General features: G+C 37.6%; 1 protein-coding gene across 4 annotated transcripts in view; it reads right to left on the bottom strand.

The window, feature by feature from the left end:
• The window catches only part of LOC131072719 (histone-lysine N-methyltransferase ASHH1), a 51,464-nt gene that overhangs the window by 14,476 nt on the left and 18,814 nt on the right, over positions 1–18,174 (bottom strand). The gene's annotated exons all lie outside the window — the stretch shown is intronic.

Genomic DNA, 18,174 nt, shown 5'->3' with positions numbered 1-18,174 from the left:
AATATTAAATAATAAAAGATATCTTCATTTTATACTCCTTCCAAATTCCATTAAATGCATCAAGAACATCTAATCAGATAATTGGTCAATACATTGAAGAGAAAAAGAAAAGAAAACATGTGTACACGATTTACTAATAGAGATGCCAACAATAACTTACTTGAAAACAAAAGCACGATGGTGTATCACAAGTAATCACATGAAAACCAAAGAGAAACTATGGGAATAAAACAATGATAGTTCTCAAAAACTTGGGAGTGTTTAAGTAACTACACTACCAACATTCAAATAAGACCAACAGAAAGAGCCACTTCCCACAAGAACTCATAGGCTAGTGCTACCCCTAAAATTTGTCCTCCATTACAAAGAGAGGTCATCCTTTATTGCAAACCAACAGATATTTTATAGATGATGAAATAAACAAGAATATTTACATATATTTAAAGATTTAGGTTAAATAGTTAAGAAATTTTTTATGCATGTGGGATGAGTAACATAAGGTTATTTCTGTTTTCATAACTACCAATAATACATTTAAAATAACCAAAATCCACATTAACTGATGCAGGGGTGTCGAGTTATTCTCTTTAATTTTCTTGTTTTACTTTATTTCAGTCTTATTGGCAAGAATCAGTTTGGGTAAAGGCAGATCTTGACGCCACATGAGCAGGAAATTGAATAGTTGATATAGATGCCTTCGGCAAGAGGAAATGAATGTTTGAGGACGGTTGGAAGATTAACAGTCAGCGTAGATAAAGTGGAACAGTTTGCAGAAAAAGGAATTGGAAAAAAAAAAGAATTGGTTATGAAAATTAGAAAATCGGTTTGGAAACGGTCAGAAAAGGCCAAAGGGAGAATAAGAGGAGGTCGTTAGTAGGCGTTGCAGATGGGTGGCTTGTGAGAGTAACAGGAAGAGGCCAGATAGGCAGAACAGAAGGAATGCCGAGCCAGAGAGGAGCTCCAAGTGTTGGCCTACGTACAAAGGGTGTCAGCTAGATGAGGTGAAGGGCTGCACCGAGGAAGGAGGAATAAGTTAGGAGGGAAGAAGCCCTCGTTTTGGGGGAATGCGATTTGGGAAGAGGCAGAACGGAAAAGAGAGAGAAGATACCGCCCGACAAGAGGAAAAACCCAATCCTAGAAAGGATCAATTGTTGCTTTGTAATCTTATTCAAGACAAAAATAAATAAATATTTGTATCTCTGTTTCTTTGAATGGAAAATTATTCTGACATCCTGAATATGGGATGACTTATTGTTTGTCTGGATGAACACTATATTTTCACTAATTAAATTGTTCTGTTATGTGAGTATCAGATATGACTGTAGTTCCTGTCATTATATGTTGTCTTAACACTATGAATTAGTTTCTGTTGGGTGGTTGTCAGTAAGACTGTCATTTGTGAGATTGTTGCCATCAAGTGGTATCAGAGCATAGATGTGTGGAGTTCTTGCCATCAAGTGGTATCAGAGCTAGTGTTCCTGAGTGTGTAGGCAGATTTGCCAAAGGGAGGCAATTTGCACCAGGATCTACAGGTGAAGATTGGTGAAGGGAGAAGAAGCTGTGAGAAACAATTGGTCATGTTGGCTGTCCTCTAGCAGAGATGAAGTTGGGTAGAAGGTGTGCAGACTTCTTCCACTGAGAGGAAGTGGGTAGAAGAGGTCTTGGAGAGGTGCATCTTCTAGAATCCTGTTGGGTAGAGAATAGTAGTGAGAGTTGTGGGAATGAAGGTGAAGCAGTGAGAGTCTGAGAGGAGCTCAAGAAACAAGGATAGGTGTGAAGGAGTCCTACAACGATGAGAGCTGGAAAGACTCAAAGTTATCAATGGAGAAAAGAAGAAAAAAAAGTACAGCGAGGAATAATTTCTGATTCATGATCTCATGTGCCGGAGCATGTGCTTTCTTTTGTCACCTGGGGAGTTTGATGCAAGGGCATCGAGTTATTCTCTTTAATTTTCTTGTTTCATTTTACTTCAGTCTTATTGGTGGGAATCAATTTGGGTAAAGGCAGACGCCACATGGGCAGGAAACTGGATTGTCGATATAGTTGCCTTCAACAGGAGGAAATGAACATTTAGGGACCGCTGGAAATTTAACGGTTAGCGTAGATAAAGTGGAACAGTTTGGAGGAAAAGGAAAGGGAAAAAAAGAATCAATTATGAACATTAGAAAATCAGTTGGCAAACGGTTAGAAAAGGAAGAGAGAAAACAAAAGGCCAACGGGAGAATAAGAGGAGGTCGTTAGTAGGCGCTGCAGACGGGTGGCCGGTGTGAGTAATGGGAAGAGGCCAAATAGGCCAAATAGAAGGAAAGTCAAGCCAAAGAGGAGCTCCAAGTGTGGGCCTGCGTATGGAAGGTGTCAGCCAAAAGAGATGAAGGGCTGTGCTGAGCAAGGAAGAATAAGTTAGGAGGGAAGAAGCCCTCATTTTTGGGGAAATGCGATTTGAAAAGAGACAAACCAGAAAAGAGAGAAAAGATGGCTCGACAAGAGGAGAAACCCAATCCTAGAAAGGATCGATTGTTGCTTTGTAATCTTATTCAAGGCAAAAATAAATAAATATTTATATCACTGTTTCTTTGAGTGGAAAATCATTCTGACATCCTGAATATGGGATGAGTTATTGTTTGTCTGGATGAACACTGTGTTTTAAATAATTAAATTGTTCCGTCATGTGAGTATCGGGCATGACTGTAGTTCCTATCATTCCTGAACTTCCTATCGTTATATGTCGTCTTAACATTGTGAATTAGTTTTTGTTGCGTGGTTGTCAGTAAGTGGCATCAGAGCGTAGATGTGTGGAGTTCTTGCCATCAAGTGGTATCAGAGCTAGTGTTCCTGAGTGTCTAGGCGAATTCGCCGAAGGAGGCAGTTCGCACCGGGACCTACGGGTGAAGATGTGAGAAACAATTGAGTGTGTAGGCAGATTCGCCAAAGGGAGGCAGTTTGTGATGGAATACTTTAGGTCGCTGAGGGGGGGGTGAATCAGTGATTAATGAAATTATCTACTTTTAAGGAAGTACTTAAGTGCAATTAGAAACTTAAGCCAATATTCAGATCAAAAGGACCAAACGAACATTGTAAAGCATAATTTGATCAATCAAGAATGTGCAATATCAACCAAATCATCAAGACAATGACACGAGTATTTTTAGAAGTGGAAAACCCTAGAGGGTGAAAAACCACTTAACCACTTATGAATCATTCACTATAAAGAACCTCACTGGTTACAATATGATTGTCTCACTGACATAACAGGGACAGTAACACCTCACTAGTTTTTACATACAACATCTCAATTTGATGAGAACAAAGACAATATAGAGATCTTCCTCCGTTTTCAATACAAAACAACCCTTCACTTTACTGTGTTTACACAACTATGTGTAAATCAACTTTTCTCTGCATTTAATAACAACCTCTTATCTCTCTGTTATAAACAACTGTTCTCTGTGCAATATTGATTATCTGCATCAACACATTTTGACACTTAATCAAATTCAATTTGCCATCTCTGTATTAAAAATATTATCTTTGTTTCAAAACCAAAAATCATCAACCCATGCATAACTGCTAAATCCTTTTATATTACATTGCATTTCGAATCATAGTTCTCGAATTTGTTTCCAACTGCCTTCAACTGCATTTGTCTGTTCCAAAACCCAAATTCAAACAGTTGCAGAGTATCTTCAAGAATGATTATACATGTAAAGTCTGTAAACAAAACTTGTTTGTCCTGACTAAAACCGAACAGTCTGTTACTTGGTTAGAGATCATTAAAAAAAGCTTAACAAACGCTCTATACTACTCTTAACTGCATGATAACAACATTTCTTCGTTCCTCGAAGATGAACAACATTCCTTTCAAAACAAAATGTCTAAAACCCTTATTTAGGGTTTAAGAAAAGCAACAGTGTTTTGTTCATGAAGCATATTAAAACTTTTATATAAAGTTTGAGATTTGATAACCAGGTTTATGGCATGTAACTATATGAGTACTGTGTCTTGAAAAATAACTTGTAAATGAGCCAACCATTAAATCAAGAGGCATATCTTGAGATTGTACTAATTTTGTTCAAGACCTCAAGAGTTGAATAAATCTTGAAACATCATTGAGTCTTGTATCAAGGATATCATATCTACATTTATCTAGAAATGCCAAGACATTAATCATTGCCATGAGATCAAATGATCAACAAAACAAGGACTTAACAAAATATGCTTGCCATTAGCCATAAACACCACATACGCATCATATCTGCCTATAAACATCAAATAGCAAATACCCAAGATACCATAGCTGCTATTGTTGACATCACCATAACACCATGTAACCAATCTTTTACATCACATAGCCAATCTCACACCTAGCCAATCTTTTACACCATATAGGCAAGCACACCATCTGCTATTTTTGACATCAAATGCCAACTACCAACGGTTTGCACCAAGACCTGAGAGTGAAGATTGGTGAAGGCAGAAGAAGCTGTGAGAAACAATTGGCCGTGTTGGCTGTCCTCTAGCAGAGATGAAGCTGGGTAGAAGGTGTGCAGACTTCTTCCACTGAGAGGAAGTGGGTAGAAGAGGTCTTGGAGAGTTGCATCTTCTCGAATCCTGTTGGATAGAGGATAGTAGTAAGAGTTGTGGGAATGAAGGTGAAGCAATGAGAGTCTGAGAGGAGCTCAAGAGACGGGGGTAGGTGTGAAGGAGTCCTACAACGGTGAGAGCTGGAAAGACTCGTAGTTATTGATGGAGAAAATAAGAAACAAAGAGTACAGCGAGGAATAATTTCTGATTCATGATCTCATGTGCCAGAGCACATGCTTTCTTTTGTCCCCTGGGGAGTCTGATGCAAGGGCATTGAGTTATTCTCTTTAACTTTCTTGTTTTATTTTATTTCAGTCTTATTGGCAGGAATCAATTTGGGTAAAGGCAGATCCTGATGCCACATGGGCAAGAAATTGGATAGTCGATATAGTTGCCTTCGGCAGGAGAAATTGAACGTTTTCAGATGGTTGGAAGATTAACAATCAGCATAAGATAAAGTGGAACAGTTTGGAGGAAAGAAAAAAAAAAGAATCGATTATGAACATTAGAAAATCGGTTGGGAAACGGTCAAAAAAAGGAAAAGAGAAAACGAAAGGCCAAGGAGAGAATAAGAGGTTGTTAGCAAGCGCTGCAGACAGGTGGCCGGTTAGAGTAATGGGAAGAGGCCAGATAGGCCGAACAGAAGGAAGGTCAAGCCAGAGAGGAGCTCCAAGTGTGGGCCTGCGTATAGAGGGTGTCGGCCAGAAGAGGTGAAGGTCTACATCAAGGAAGTAAGAATAAGTTAGGAGGAAAGAAGCCCTCATTTTGGGGGAATGCGATTTGGGAAGATGCAGAACGAAAGAGAGAGAAAAGAGACGGCCAAACAAGAGGAGAAACCTGATCCTAGAAAGGATCGATTGTTGCTTTGTAATCTTATTCAAGACAGAAATAAATAAATATTTGTATCGTTATTTCTTTGAGTGGAAAATAGATTCTCTAACATCCTAAATATGGTATGAGTTATTGTTTATCTGGATGAACACTCTATTTTCAATAATTAAACTATTATGTCATGTGAGTACCGGGTATGACTGTAGTCCCTATCATTCCTGTGTTGGCAACAATGCAGCAAACTGAGAGGGGGGGATGAATCAGTTTGCTCAAAAACTTACTGCAACTTAAACTACAAATCAGATATGATGATTAACAGTTAAAGCATGAAACAACACCACATCAATAACACACATAACACCAAGATTTTTGACGAGGAAAACCCGGTTAAGGAAAAAACCATGATGGGAACCTACCCACAATGAGAGATAATACCTTGTTAGGAGTAAGTGAAGAATTACAATGGGGAATGCAAATGCATTCAGGCACAATGCCTAGAGCTCACTGCTCAAACAAGAAACCCAAAAGGACTACAACCATTAGGGAAGGCCCACTGCCTTACAGGATGTCTCACTGACTTACAAAAGCATTCGGACAACAATCTGGATTACATGAACTGTGAAAATAGCATCTCCATATGCCTGAGTATAGTTTCGGTTAAGCTCACTATCAAATCTTCTCTGCAATACACTTCTTCGCATAACTTCGCACAACTTCCCTACTACTGAAAGATTGATACGATATTCGCACATAGCATGATGTCTCTCAATGATTATTACATTCATTTATACAAGTCATCAACCCATGAAATATAGGTCGGCTCAACACACGCTACATATTACAAAAATACAATTACACGTTACAACAATGCATGCGGACCAAAACAATGTCGGCTAAGACATAGTCTTGACCTAAACAACCACCACAAATATGAAACACCTCAAACAATTATGCCTCAATCATCTGCAACACGCTACAACAACATGAATGACACATAACACGAAGAACATCATCAAACAAGGAAAATCTTCAATAACACGCACAATAATCAATGCGGGCCGCCAATACGCATAAAAGATGATCTAGAAACATTCACAAGCAACGTGAATTGCACCACAACAACCGCAACAACTCGGATTACTAGAATCATCATCATCTCTCTACCCGAGCTCAAGAACACCAACATAACTGACTGTCAACATAAAAGATTCGCTTGTGGATTTCCAAATCATGAACCAATCGAACTGAGGACACACATCAACACCCAAAATGCATCACACATCCGCAACTAAAGATATTACTATTCCGGAGCAATACGGAGCACAAACCAGAATACCAAATAACACGAAAAACTGAATATCAACCACAATACCGAACCTCATAAACCGATCAAATCATCATGCGGACCACTGCAAATGGGAATGAACCATCTATAGACAGCATACCAGAAACCCTTTAATCCACATCAGCTCATCTGCAACACAGACTAAACTAACTCATTCAATCTGACCACACCACTGGAATACACAGGAGAATATGTTGACATCAATGACAACACATCAACCAATGTCCAACAATCTCTAACATCCTGAACTTCTTATCATTATATGTTGTCTTAACATTGTGAATTAGTTTTTGTTGAGTGGTTGTCAGTAAGACTGTCATGTGTGAGGTTGTTGCCATCAAGTGGTATTAGACCGTAGGAGTGTGAGGTACTTGCCAACATGAACCCACAAGATACAATACTTATCATTGAAGCATAATATTATTAAGCAATGTAAAACTCATAGAGAGGACGAAAACATGGTTATATCATTATTTTCTGGCTTTCATTACAGGCTCGCAATGGTTGCATGATTTTCTTCTCTAAAGTCAGATTTAAAACGTAAAATTTGAAATGGAAAATCTAAATCAGCAATTCTGGAATTTGCTGTTGTGTCCAAATTTGAACATTATATTATGAAGTTGAAAGCTCTCAAACTTATTTAAGTAAGCAGGGAAAAATAACAGATTTAACATCGCTGAAAATAAATTAGTAGCTAATGTAGACACCTAAATGTTTCCATAGTGTACCCTTATCCTAATTAACCAAACACGTCACTTACACAAGTCCCCTTCACCTAAAGTCTCCCTATAGCCATATAGTTTGTACCATTCAAATGACATCATACAACACAAGGAAAGGTTTGCAATATACACAATCTCTTTTTTGACATATATACAATGTTTCTTTTAGCATATATACAGTCTGATTTTATGCATATACACAATAGCTTTAACATATACATAATATGTGAACAAGGATTTTGTAGGTACACAAAAGCATATACACACAATCGCCCAATATATCCATCAAGGAAAGGTATCCAATATATATTCTCTTTTTTGACATATATACAATGTTTCTTTTGGCATATATATAATGTGATTTTAAGCATATACACAATAGTTTTAACACATACACAACCATGAACAAAGTTTTTGTAGGTACACAAGCATATACACAGCCCCTCTGCATGCCTATACACAACCCCACTATAGGATATACTTCAATCCCATCATAGGATATACTCGATCTTTGCACAAACCTCACGGAAGTATATATAGTCTTTGAAAATATTATATCTTTGCAAATACCATGTGATTTCAGCTGAAACCATTGTTTTCCCTACCAAAACCACAGCGTTTTCCTTAAAAACCATGGGTTTCTCAATAAAAATTGCATGTTTTTGTTAAAAACTGCCTCAAGTAAAACTCACCATATAACTGCAGGTTTTTAAATTTAAAAAAATGCCACATTTCAAATAAATTGTTGTATAATCAATCAAAATTCACCCCAAACCATAGTTTATAGGTCAACAATTGGTCAAAACATTAGATCACATTTTATTAAGTCTCTAGGTCTGGAAGGTTATTAAAACACTAAACTTCAGTTTATAAATTTCTGAATACGCAATAGGTGCTATAATTTTGACCTGGTCAAACCTATGGTGATATGAATGACCAAGGGTTGCGCTAGACTTCAACCCTCAATCAAATGGCCTACTCAAACCCCGGTTGATCCCTTACTTAGAGGGGCTAGAATCCAATCCCCCAGTTGCTTGGCCCCCCATCCTCAACAATTAGCCAACCATGGGCCAATGTACAAAGGGCTTACACCTTGCCATAACTTGTTGGATTTTCTAAAAAAAGACATTCTACCTAAATGGGTATAACTTTTTTGTTACTAATTGAATTTTCAAACTTTTGTAGGCATTGGAAAATTGACTCAAATCCCCACACAGTGGTTAAGGTAATTAATTCAAATTGTGCTTCAAGAATCAAGTATAATCAAAGTCAGCCTTTCATTTTAAAACTTCAATCATCAATAACTTTCGCATATATTACCCTTTTCCAGTGATTTTTTTTATTTATCCAAAAATCATAAATGATTTGTTTTGTTGTTTATTATTTTGTAGGATTAATTTGTTTTTTTGTTTTTTACCAACTTTTGTATGTAGGTAGTTTCATGTGTCCAAGACTTATATTCTTCAAACTACTAACTTAGTGGGTTTTGCAAGACATTTTTCAAGACCTGATTACAGACCTTGGCTTTTTTTGTGTGCTTTGTCTATTTTTGTTTGTTCACATAACGAAAAATCGAGTTAAAATTCTCTTATACATTTTAATTTGGATTAAAAAAAACTTTTAAAGCCCAAGGTACACATACATATGCTCTCCTCTAACACTCTAGGGTGATTTTGAAGATAAAGAATAAGTGATATCTTGTTATTTTTCTTTTTAAGAGACAACTTTGCATTTCATCACCAAGGGGACGACCTCAACCATGCATTATGATGTAGAGAGGAGAACAAAAGTTGTAACTCAATCTAGTCATTGTCGTGTTTGGTGCATTGTCAAGGCCCCTAGTTGTAGACGGGCTTGTGTTCATGGATTAGACCTCACATACCCTTGTGGTGTTTTAAAGATAGACCCATAGAAAGCCTACAAAGCCAAGATAAAAACATCAGCCCATATCGCCCCTTGAAGTTACTCGCAATGTACTTCCATGTGTTGAGATAGAGCTAACCTTGGGTGAAGCTTTTGCCCATATCCCGCACTTCAACAAAACTCCCTACCTATCGATCATATCAATCAATGGTATTAGTAGCTAATTCTATTCTAGGTCCACACTAGAAGTCACTCCCACTTAAATAATTTTAGGCTTGTTGTGTTGTATGGATTGTGTGTTGTATATGCCAAGAGCTTGTTTGTAAACCTTTCACACCAAGTTGAGTCAAGTCCAATTTTTTAACCCCTTTTGCTTATTTGAAAACACAATTCCAATTGGCATCCTTGAACACAAAAGTTGAAGCCAAATCTAGGATAGCAATTACAAACAATCTTAGTGCTGAATGCATTTTGCCTTGGTCATAGCCTCATCACAAAACACAATCCATAAAAAAATAGTCCAACACTTTCAAACACCTAGTCCATTTTTCCAAATCGCAAGTTCTAGTTCATACTCCATTATTCACTTGGTTCACAACCTTAGTCATCCTTGAGTCACATCCAACATTTATGTAAACATTAGGCTATCCTTGATCATTAAACCAGCACCATCATTTATTTGCATCATCTTTATAGTTCAAATCCTATCATCATCAAAAGCAATCCTTGGACCGTTGAAAGTATCAATTTTGGGTCCTCTAATCAATTCATCAACTAATCCATCCTTTGGGACCTATAACCTAATCCTAAGGCCCATTGTTTAATCCTTGGAAACTCTATAACAATTCGTAGATTCCAAAATCTATGTCAAACCAAACAATCCTTAAAGTGTGTAACATACACTTTAAAACCTAGCTTAGCAGATCCAATCTATGCAGTCCACCTACACATCTATTCCCATCTTTGGGATGATATCATACATCAAAGCCATCCACTACTTCAACAAAGGTTATCATTCACTTTTATGAATTGAATTCCTTTGTTGGCATAATCACCACAAACCCAAATTTCACCAAAGACCTCCATATCCATCTTGTACCACATCAAATTCAAAACCAAGATCAATGGCTCCTAGCACAAAGAAAAACCACTAGACATGAAATGACTTACAAAATCCTTTTAATAATCAATCACTTATAGAAAGGTTTTCAATCTGAAGAGAAGCTTCTTGATCTCTAAATGACGACAATGAAATTCATGATGACATTTATTCTCAATTCCAAACAAGGACATGATCTCATGGAAAGATTCATCAAAATAAACAAAGATGCAATCCTAAGACAAGTTATAGAATCAAGGGACAAACCACCTCCTAGTTATGACCTCTCCCAACTTGATCACATAGTACATCTTGATCCCTTAGATCATGATCATGCCCATGAAAAAACTTCACCTACAACCCATGATGTCATTCACCCCATTCATGACCACATCAATCCTCATTTAGACCACAACATTCCCTCCAAAGGCAAACAATCCCCTATATCAAGGGTTTGTCCCACCATAGGTGTCCACATCCCTTCAAATTGGGGTTCAAAATCCCATATCCACCAATCAAATCACATCACTACCAATAAATAGTCCATCTCCATCACCATTACTACTCAAAATACCTCCCATGTCCTTGATTCCACCACGACCATTCTGAATTTTCGTCCTCCACCTAAGGTTAACCTCAACTCCATGACTCACATCATCACAAGTCAAATTACCTAACTCCTTTGAAATTCCTACGTATAACAAATGCAAGGGGAAAGGAGATCCTAAGGAGCATGAAAAAAATTCTTCAAGGCTAGCCAAGAAGTGGCACACAAACATATATATCTAGTATGCTTATTCTCTCCTAGCTTAGGTGGTCAAACACTCAAATGGTTCTTGCAACAACCTAAAGAGTCCAAGTCCTTCGGAGACCTAGAAGAAAAATTCATCAAACAATTTTCCTATAACATGGAGCACGAGCTTGCCATTATGGACTTATATAACACCAAACCAAAATCAAGGGAAATTTTTCCATCATTAGAGAGCTTTGGCTAGTAGGTTTTCATGGCCAATAGCGAAAAAACAACTAGTACACATCTTTGTCACAAATCTTAATAGATATAGCACTTCATCTCCAAGTTCAGAGTGTCTCTTCTTTTAATAAACTCATCAAAAGAGTTATCCAAATCAAAAAGGCCCTCATTGTTGAAGGGGCTATAAAACCTTATTCCAACGATCAAAACAAAAATAATAAATCAAGACTTCTCAATGACAAACCCTAATTCTTTAGCAAAATAAGAATATAGTTGGAGATGGGGTTGCAAATTCAAAACATATCTAATTGTCCAACAAACCTCATCCATTGTCATTCCATCCACATCCCTTAAACCAAAGTGGAAAAGGAGACAATTTACACCCTTAGGGGAGCCTATTGGGACAATCTTTTGTCAGCTAGTCGAGGCTAACATGCTAGCCTTTCCACTCACAAAACCTTTTGATGCTAATGAATCAAAACCTTCTTGGTGTAAGGAGGATGACTATTGCAATTACCATTGAATCAAAGATCATGCCACGGGAAAAAATATGAAACTAAAACATTATATCCAAGACTTATATAGGGGTGATGTTGAAATTGAAGGTATATATCAAAACCCATTCCCTAGAAATAATCAGCAACGTACTCAAGTACAAGACTCCTATACAAACACTGTCAATCATCAAAAAAGTCCTTAAACCTATGATTCTCTTATTGGACACATTGAACAATCTGATGGATGAATCCATACCATTAAAATAAAAAACACTTGTGTTGTCACAATTCAACATGGAAAAGTCACAATCCAAAATCCTACTCCATCTAACCCAAATACCAAAAAACAATATAACCTCTTGCATCACCTTGAGCAAACTCCAACCCAAATTTCTATTGAGCTCCTACAAAATCCCCCTAATAGGAACATCTTAAATCATATCCCAAAGAATCTAGAGTCCCTAATAAAATTGACCCTTCATTTTTCCGAGCCCTTGTTGTGTTGGCCTTCTTTCCATAGACCATCACCTCACATTCACTCAAAAAGACATTCCTCACTTGATCCATCAAATAATAGTCCCCTCCATATCGAGGTCTTCATTTCCAAACATGAAATAAAGTGTGTGTTGATAGACAATAGGTCAAGGCTAAACATTTGTACACTTAGATAGGTTCAATATTTTGGTTCTTCAACACAAGCCTTGGGATCGCACACTATAACCATCAATCGCCATGATAATGCAAAGAGAGAGTCGATCGGTACTACTTACCTTCCCATCGAGATAGGACCCTCATTGCAACATAACCTTTGCCATGTCCTAGATCTAGACCTTCCATACAACATCTTGCTTGCTCAACCATGGCTTCATAACATGCAAGTGGTACCCTCTATATACCATCATCGTCTTACGTTTTCATATAATGGTGTTAAAATTACTATTCCTAGTGATCTCCAACCCTATCAAAATTGAAAAATGTTGCAAAGAAAATATGACAACCATTGTCCATCTTTTGACACCATTCCCAAGTCCTCTTCCACAAAACCCACATCATAAATTGACCTTTGTGATTTACCTTCCACATCTCTTGTTCCATCCACTAAGCAACCATCCTTAAAAGCCACATTCAAAATCCTTGATAAAGGATGGAGAATACCATATCCATGAATCCCTTCATATCACCAAGTCACCCTTCTTGCCTCAATCTTTCAGTCAACCTCACCCAAAAGTCCAAGATACCCTCCTTATGCTGCGATCGGACCACACTACCTTCCCTTGTTGATGAGGACATAGAAGACTTTGATCCTACATGGCTTTACAAATATGAATAGCATGTTGCTTGCTTTAAAGAACACACATATCCCAAACCCTTATGCATTTACAATAAAATGAACTATAGAGGCAAAGGTCTTAGTTTACACGAGCAAGGCCCCTTTGATCTTGTCAATAGCAAAGCAAATGTTATTTCTAGTCCTTTCCAAGAGCTTGTTACTACAAACCTATTGTCATTCTTGCTATGGTGACCTACAATATCATGGACACGTTTCAAAATGATGAGGCCATCCTAGATCTTATACAATCCTATACCCACATTCAATCAAGTGATCATACATGGGACTTTCAAATCCTAGAGTTCATTTGCATATTTTGGAGAACAAGCAGATATTTCAAAGGAACCATCTAAACCCACAACTAATTGAAATGCACCCTTTGATAGTGAGCTTCACCTTCCATTAGCTCATGTCCCACTTCAAAATGGGTCACCACTCCTTACCGAGGAAGCTATAGACATAAATCTAGGTAAGTTGACACAAATACCAACTATTTAGATCATGAGTTGAAGATAAATCTCCATGATACTTAGAGATTACCCAAATATATTTGCTTAGTCCTACGCTAACATGTCTAGCTTAGATCCATTTTTAATCATTTATCACCTTGTGGTACAATCCATTGCCAAACCAATTCCTCAAAAGCTAAGAAAAATGCATTCTAAGGTGGCTCTCCTAGTCAAAGAGGAACTTCAACAATTGCTAGATGTTGGATTTATTCAGCCTATTAATTACCCAAAGTGGGTATCTAACATAGTCTTGGTCAGAAAATAAATTGAAAATATCAGGGTGCGTACAGATTTCAAGGATATCGATAAAGCTTGCCCCAAAGATGACTTTCCACTTATGAGTATTGATATGATGATAGATCTAACAGCTAGTCATGAGATGTTATCCTTTATGGATGAATTTTTAGGATATAACCAGTTTAGTAGCACCACGAGACCAACATAAGACAACATATATCAGCTCATAAGGAACATTTTGTTACAGTCATCCTATTTGGTATCAAAAATGTTGGTGCTACATATCAAAGGGCATGACTATCATATTCCACAATATGTTGCATGATATTGTTGGGGATTATATGGATGATACCCTAGGCAAGTCAAACTCGCAGTAGATCATCCAACCATCTTACATAATATCTTCCAAAGGCTCAAAGAGTATAAGGTCTAATCAAATACCAAGAAATGTGCCTTTGGAGTCACATCAAGCCAACTATTAGGGTTTATTGTTCCAAAAAAAGTAAAAGCAATAACAAAAATGCCACCTCCAAGGAACCTTACACAACTGTGCAATTTACAAAGGAAACTCCAAGCTACCAAATGATTCATCACCCAATTAGCAAATAAGAGCAAACCTTTCTCTCATCTACTTTAAAAAAATGTTAGGTTTGAGAGGGATTAATCATACCAAAAAGCATTTGATAAGATTTTAAAATTAAAGATATAAGATTTCCACAATCTTGGCTCTGTTATCCTCATGATCGATCACAAAGTGTGATCACGAAACGTTGATAAAAAAACTCCAAAAATATTAAGGAATACTTAATCAATCCTCAAGAACTAGTGGCACCAGCATCCACTCCAATAGGCCTATATTGTTATACATCTGAATCACACACCATGCCTTAGGTGTCCTCTTCGTTCAAAATAATGATCAAGAGAGAATGTCATTTATTATCTCAACAAGACACTAGTTGGGTGTGAACTCAACTACTCACCCAAGGAAAAAGCTTGGTTTGTACTAGTGTTTGCCATGCAGTAGCTTCGGCATTACATGACTAATACCACAACTAGTAGTATGAACGAAATAGACCCATTGAAATAATAGTTGTCCAAAGTAGCCCTTAATACTCAAATGGCAAAGTAGTCATGCTCCTTAGACAGTTTGATATTGAGTATATCAATCAAAAGGCAATCAAAGGGCAAGTTATAGTAGACCAAATAGCATAGACTCCCATTCATGACTATCATCCTTTGACCATAGAATTTCCCAATCTATCCTTCACATTGAAGAATCCAAACTGTGGACATTATACTTTGATGGACCATTTACCTCACAAGGATCAAGTGTGGGTATCCTTTTTATCACCCCCCAAGGTTATCTCATCCCAAAAGCATTCTACATTGTTTGTACAAACAACATAGCAGAATATGAAGCATTGATCTCCAATCTAAAACTAGCAATACAATAAAATATCCAACATTTACAAGTCTTTCATTGTTGGTGGCCAAACAAATCAAATATGAGTTCCTTACAAAGGATGGCAAACTTGTGCATTCGTATGGTGGATGGTTTCAAATAGTACTTCTTGGATATATCTTTTGAGCAAGTTTCTCATATCAATAACAAAGTTGCTAATGCAATGGCCACAATTGGATCTCTTGTAGATATGCTAAGTGAAGCTTGTGAGTATCATTTCCTTGTAGAACTCCTTATACTTGCTTATGGCCTTCCAAATGCCAACATGGTAAGACCTTGTTGGTCCCAACACTCCATAATACAATGACATTTATGCCTATCTCCAAAATCAAACCATCCCTCCAAACATGTCATCCACCAAACATAGTCTTTTATCCAACATGCATCTCGTTACACTCTCCTTGGCGGCACACTATATCATAGAGGTTATGATGGCACTTTGCTTCGATGTCTCAACTCAAAATGAGGCTAAACTAGCACTTCAAGAAGTCCATAATGGCATTTGTGGTGCTCATTCAAACAATAGGATCCTAGCTAGGAAGCTCATTCGCACAAGATACTATTGGTCTACCATGGAATCAAATGTCCATCTATATGTTAAAAAACCCCTTGCTTGTTAGAAACATGGGGACCTTATTCATACGCTCTCGCAAACTCTCCAACCTATTACCACCCCATGGCCCTTCTCTACATGGGGTATCTATCTCATTGGTAAGATTAATCCCACCTCCTCCAATAGCCAACAATTCATTATTATTGCTACCAAGTATTTCACCAAGTGGGTTGGAGCAATAGCACTCTCACCACTGAGGTCCAAATTGTTAAATTCATCCTCAACCATCTAATTTGTCATTTTGGCATTTCATACACCACAAATAACAACTAATCCTTCAAAAACCACTAAGTCTGATCCCTACACAAAAAATTCCATATCAAGCACAAGTGATCAACCCCATATTATCGCCAAGGCAATAGTCAAGCGAAGGCATCCAACAAAAGCATCATAAGAATCCTTAACAAAATCGTCTCTTTATGCAACCTCATCCCAAAGGAGGATCACTGAGTGGCACGATTATATGAGCTAGAACCATAGTTCCCAAACTCGCTAGGACCCACTTGGATTCCACGAGTCCTGAGCCATGTGACCTGGGTGAGTCCCAAGAGCCCAGACTCGATTCATCCGTGTCCAAAGTGAGACTCGACAAGACCTAAGACCCGCAAAATCGGCTCAGACCGAGCGAGTCCCACTGCCCAAACTCAGCAATTGTGACACTGCTGCCTGTGTTGGGTAACCTTGGTGACAGTTTGATGTTGTATTTGATGGGTTTGATGTCATAAAATGGTGCCAAATCAGTCCCAAGTATGAGTGATACTGCTATAACAGAGCTGTTCCTGTCTTTCATGGCATCGTGAGACTGTTTTGGAGTTTGCTGAGTGTGCACATTGCTGCCCTGAGTCTTGGTAAGGATTTCAATGCTTGTTTGGCAAAGGAATTGGGTGTTTCTAGGCTGTCCTGACCCTATATTCAGCAGCAGGTTTGCTACAGTCATCATATTTATTCTACAGACCTGTAACAGTCAACATTGTGGCCATTTCTACCATTAGATATACTATATGTTCTATCCTCTTGTGTATGGAAAATTTATGAATGATATTCTAGTAAGACTTTCGTATCAGTTATTGAAAGAATAACGATTTCTTCATATCAGAACTTGCGACAGCAGTTAATCTTTAATTGCATGTTTCATTGCACTTTCATGTTGAGTTACCATTGTCAAAATAAAAAGATAAAATTGAAAAAAATGGGGGGTAGTTACTACAAACCATCTTTTGTTTCTCCATCAAGGTCTCCATCTAACATCATTGTCCAAAATGCACCTCTCATTATAAGAGGTTAGTGGCTACAACCCTTTACTTGCTGTTGTCAATGCAGTGACAACTGACCCACAATAAGGACCACTTGCAACTTGGAAGTGTATGCTATTGAAGTACCAAAAATTGAATTAAGAAGAAACATCAGCCTCCTGTATAACCTCAGGCTCCTATTAGTCACAAAATGAAACATCTCTTCTAGGGATCTCACACAATGAAATTTGAGGTAATGTCCCCATTTTTCTAGTGATATCTCAAGAATCCTAGATTTGCCTGTTAGTCATCTCCGCAGACAAATGATGGGGTTAGGAGATGTTGGATTTACCAGGAAGAGTTATACTTATTCAATTATTGGAGCCTGGTGAAGAATTATTTAATAAGGTTCATATTATAAGCTTTTAAAAGCTTATTAAAGATTATAAGTTACTTTTTTTATAAATAGAAAATTTTAATAAAAAGTAACTTTATAAGTTGAAACACTAAATTACACCATGGCACTTTTATCTAGGCTAATGTTTGTTTTTTTAAACGGGACCAAATTACTCATGATGCATCAACCCCTTCTCTTTGGCGTGGGTTAAGTGATTAGAAGATTCCATAAGCATCTTGGAATCTTGAGGATTTAGGTTTGGCGTGAGAGTTTGAGGAGGATATAGCAATGCGTGGGGCTGGAGTTTACCATGCTTTTGTTCAAATTTATTATTCTTCTACCTGCAGCAGCAGTGAATCCTCAGAAATTGGCAGCTAAGGACGAAAACCCCTATTCTTAAAAAGATTGGATGCCCATCCAGTCTTTGACAGCCACGTAGCACCTACAGGGCAAACTCCAATCAAGCCGTGAGGGTCAAATTCA

This window comes from Cryptomeria japonica, chromosome 5 (assembly GCF_030272615.1).
Source record: "Cryptomeria japonica chromosome 5, Sugi_1.0, whole genome shotgun sequence".
In the NCBI taxonomy this organism is placed as follows: domain Eukaryota; kingdom Viridiplantae; phylum Streptophyta; class Pinopsida; order Cupressales; family Cupressaceae; genus Cryptomeria; species Cryptomeria japonica.
Note: the sequence above shows the minus strand (reverse complement) of the source record. Positions and strands in the feature narration are given on the sequence as shown.